Here is a 5,222-nt window from a genome sequence, read left to right as displayed (position 1 = left end):
CTCACTGAAAGCTTAGATGATGGTTAACACTGTTTAGCAATAAAATATGTAAATAAGATAATACATTTTTTAGACAAAGTGGTATTGCACAGTTAATAGACTACTTATAGTATAAACATAACTTTTTTTTTTTTTAATTTATTTCTAGGAGAGAGAGAGAAAGACAGTGCAAGCAGGGGAGAGTCAGAGAGAGAGGGAGTCACAGACTGAAACAGGCTCCAGGCTCTGAGCTGGCAGTCAGCACAGAGCCCGATGCGGGGCTCGAACCCACGAACCGCGAGATCATGACCTAAACGAAAGTCGGACGCTTAACCGACTAAGCCACCCAGGCGCCCCTAAACATAACTTTTATATGCACTGAATACTAAAAAAAATTCTTTTGACATATTTTATTTCAATATTCTCTTCATTGCTCAGAGATATTAGCTAAATCTCTTACTATGGAAAATTCATTGTAAAATAGTAAGTCTCATGGAGAACAGTTAAAAGACAATTGGATTATTCTTATCAAGAGAAGTTAGACCTGAACAAGGTTTGAAATCAAACTGACCAGGTATCCAGTTTCAGAATTTGTTACTCATATCAATTTGAAAAAAAAATAGAAAAATAAAAGATTAGGTTCATAACATATTATTTCCGCTAGTGGAAAAGCAATGATAGCTACAGCATAAGTAAGTTTAATTTCATAATATGTGGCTTATTTAAAAATAACCAATAATATTTTTCTCTTGGGCAATACTATAAATATAATGAAATACAGAAGAGATTTGTACTTGAACATTGTTACTTTTTTTTCTACCACATTTGTATAAAAGAATGAATATTTCCACTACTAAATTTCATTTTCTTTTTGTGTGCTTATTTCTAATTTATTATGGGATATTTCTTGATATGTAAATTAATATTTAATGAAAATAACTCATGGGATAAGTAAAAATGAAATTAAAATAATTTTGTTGACATGACAACCCTATTAATCTATTTTGGAATATTTTTATCACCATTTTCATCCATTTAAAAGTATCTATTTAGGGTTCCCCATCACTAGGGATTATAATAGGACCGAAATTATGATTAAAATTATCAAACAAATAAACAAGAAAAAATATTAATCTGTTGGCAAAGAGTTCACCAATCAGATAAAAGAAGTAAACCAACTGTGTTGAAGGAGACTGTACCCATTGGTTATTCAATTAGATCTAATCATAAACACAACTACTGTCTCAAATGTAGGTAATTTGTTCAACATTTTTGATTGAAGAAGATTGTATTCAGGATTAATTACATCACTGACATTCACAGTTGTTTTTTGCTGTCCAAATATTTAATCTGGAAGAGACCTTGGTAAATTTTACTTCAAGGAAGTACTAGAGATTTGCAAAGCATGTTTAATAAACACTAACAAATAGAGTCACAGACTACTAATCTGATCTTGTGTTTGAAATGGGATCCCTAAGGCAATTTGCAATGTCCAGAGTAAAAAGAAAATTAGAACTAAAGCATTGTTTTCACATTTTACAAGTCTAAAATGCATGAATAGTCAATATTTTCACTCATTCAGTTTCATTTATAGAAACCGCTAGAGGTCTAGAGATTGTGTGTGTGCTACAAGGACTATGTTGACCATTTTGTATTGCTTGTATATGTTAACACAATGCATTTTGTCTCCACTTATCATTTTATCACATCATTAACATGTTATTATTACTGTTTGTTAAAATGTTCACTTTGTTAATATTATCATTTTACATCAGAGCTCCAATTCATAAAAAATAAATCAAAGGCTCAGAAATGGTTTGTTAAAGTATCATGCAGTGGTAAATATAAAAACATTAATAATATAATGTAGAATTTAATTATAAATGTATAACAATGAAGAGAACCTAAGGGTAAATTTATTTTACCCTCACCTTTGCTTTCTGAGAGCGCTGAGAGGTTACTTTCATTTTATTGCCCTTCACACAGTACCCCAAGCCCTTGACCATCCTTACATTCAGAACATGCTCATTCACATTCTTGACTCACTGTGGATATGGAAACTAGAGACATATGGCATATTTGAGAAGCAGAGAACTTAAAAGTGTTTCGAGATCTTAACATGACCTAACTAACCTATCCAGTACCCTTTAAAACCTGAGACAGTATTAATAACTGCTAAAAATATTATATATTATATTAATATATTGAACTATAATATATTTATAGCTAAATATTAAATATTATTATTATTTAAGAATAATAATAATTATTATTAACCTATTATTCTAACACTGCTTGACAAAGGACCCCTTACTCCCACCTCTAGCACCTGAAACACACCCATTTTACCCAAAGGTGGGGGAACTAACAGAAAGTATTACCAATTGGTCCAAGATTTGCAGGTCATAAATAAAATTGTGAAACCAGATTCCTTTGTTTCCAAACCCCAATACTTCATCTTCATGTTCATACCTCCAATGCCACTCATTTTGTCATTGTTGAATTATATTCTGATTTCTTCAGCGTACACCTTCACCCTAACTCCCAATGCCCATTCTCCTTTTCATGGAAAATCAACAATATAACTGGATAGACATGCCGTAAGGATTTACAGGAAGAGCCAACTGATTTTGCTGAGACATTAAATGCTTATGTAAGGGGTTTGGTACTGCTTTGCAATTCAACTCTTATGTAACATGTATGTGACTTCTTTCTTTGTTCTACAGAATTTAAAATAGTAACTGGCTAATCTGTGAAAATTCTGTATTCTTCCTGAGCTCATGAAGATTCTAACGTAATCAATACAGACATTGTAAAATACTTCAAGGAACTTATTAATTATATTCATACTTCTCTTCAACGAGTTGAGGTTGCTTTCCTTTGGTTTTCCCATGCATACCACTATACAACCTACAGATTCAAAACTTAACTTCTCTGGAGCGGACATCAGTAGAAGACCAATCTTCAACCCTGTTTGAAAGACACTTATTTCATCCTTCTTACCACTAACAATGCTATCAAACTTAAGGAGGGCCAAATTGGATGCACGTCTCTTCACCAGAAAGGTACAGAAACTATTCTGAATGCTAGTCACTCCAGTTGGAGACCTTAATCATGACTCTGTCAAGACCCAGTGAAGAAGATGGCACCACCAGCTAGACTGCTTTCTCAAGTTTTGGACCAAGCTGATGATAATACAAGTTAGTTGGCTTCCCTGCCAAGATGTTGGAAAAAGGCTGTGTAGGATTCCTTAGTTTACTGTCTTCACCATTTTTGTTGTCCTTCTTTGCTATATACTCCTTCTCTATTTCCTCGAGCATAACTCTTACTATCCACATAATTGCCTACCCCCATTGCAACTACAGTGTCAATAATGAGTCTTGCTTTGTATTATCCCTTTTCTCACCTCATCCCACCTATTCTCCCATCCCTTCACTCAACTTAAAACACATGTCACAACCCTATTTCTTCTGACTTGTGGTTATGTACTCATTTTCCTTTAGAAGCCTTTAGCTTCCACCAAATTCCTATACCCATTTCAGGTTTAAAGACATTTATCACTCAGGGTTCCTTTAGGTTCTCTCTCTAGATTTCAAAATGAACTTTCTTCAGTATATTTCCAAAAGGCCATCTTTGTTTTCACCCTAACATTATCAAGGGTCCTTTTATATGCCTAAGTAGTTGCAATTACACATACTCTGCTAGCAACCAAAATACTTTCATTTTTATTGGGAAAGGTAAGGGTGTATAGTCCTTGCCTTATTATATCCTCTAATAGACCCAGATGATTCTAAGCATTATTTCACTTGGTGTGCTTGGGTTTGATCTTCCTTTAAACAAAAACCCAAGAACTTTTCTCTTCCTAATTTAATAGGACAATGTCTACATCAAAAAGGCCAATATAAACTCTGAAATATAAATCTATTGGACAGTTATTTCCATGACACCTGGATAGAACTTAATGAGAAATATTTTATTTGTGGCAATATTGCCTGCTGGTGTCTGCCTGCTAATTGTACTGGATCCTGTTATCAAGCTAACTTAATGAGCTTTTATCAAAATTTTAATGAGATTGCCTTCTTTTCTTACCTTAACTATTCTGTTACTTGGATTTGAGTTTTCTAGGCACTAGACAATCCAAAAGCCTACAAAACTGTCACAGTGGAAGACTTGGGTGCAAAATCCCAGTCCCAAAAGAATATGAGGACTGTTTTTTTTTTTTTAACCAGATTTTTAACAAGGCTTAGAACACAAGGCTGTTGGAATTAAACTTAAAGGTGTTATAATAACTAGAACTGTTGACAATCTTATCAAAACCACCATCATTTCCAGAAAGCCACAGTGACTAGTTTTTATTCTAGTTCTGAGGGACTGCTTACACAGTGGCTAAAAGTGACTATTTTGCACAAGTTCCCTGGGGCTTCTTGGATGTCTATATCATAACCAAAAATGTTCAAACAGAATATTGAGAAATTAGGTTGCCACTGTTGTCCTCACTCTACAATCTAAAGATGCTTGGCCCCAGTGTCCTGAATCATCTTATTGGCTCCATTCAAACCTCAGATTTCTATTTCATTTACTTAATGACTCTAAGTGTTATTTTTAATATATTCTTAGGCATACTCTCATCAAGTGCCAGATCTCTAATTCCCTCCAACAGCCAGTCTGAGAGCATGCTCAATAGATGCTACAGCTAGTCCTTTAAGGCCAATGAGAACATAAAGTCCATTCCTCCATGAAAACTACTTTGACCATCTTTACCCTCACAGTGACTCCTAATTTATCTCTAACAAACATTCTGATATCCAAGCAAACATATTCCTGTAATGATTCATTCTGATTACAGAAATACATATTTCCTGGCAACCCATCTAGATCATGCTATGTGCTCACTCGCTTCTCTTGCCATGATACTTTGAGAAGTTTGTGCTCACCTTGCTTACCCCTTCTCATAAAATCAAGCCTTTTTTTTCTGTTCTATTTTTAGTTTCTTATAGATTCTGAGGTTGGAGCACTCTTCATATTGCAATAGTCTTTTCTAATAAAATGTCTCCTTATGGAAGTCTGATTTGTTTTTATTTGACCACATCCACACTTTAGTTTTATGATAATTTATTGACAGAGTTTACTACCTGAGTGCCAGCAGCTTCTTTGCTTCCAGAGAGTTAACATTAGTGGAGATGCTCTGGAAATCTTGGGCAAAATGACTTCTAACCATGGGGCCGGTTCTGCTCCCATGAAGA

This window comes from Crocuta crocuta, unplaced genomic scaffold, assembly GCF_008692635.1.
Source record: "Crocuta crocuta isolate KB4526 unplaced genomic scaffold, BGI_CrCroc_1.0 scaffold556, whole genome shotgun sequence".
Lineage (NCBI taxonomy): Eukaryota > Metazoa > Chordata > Mammalia > Carnivora > Hyaenidae > Crocuta > Crocuta crocuta.
The sequence above is the reverse complement of the archived record's forward strand: the minus strand, read 5'-3'. Positions refer to the sequence as shown.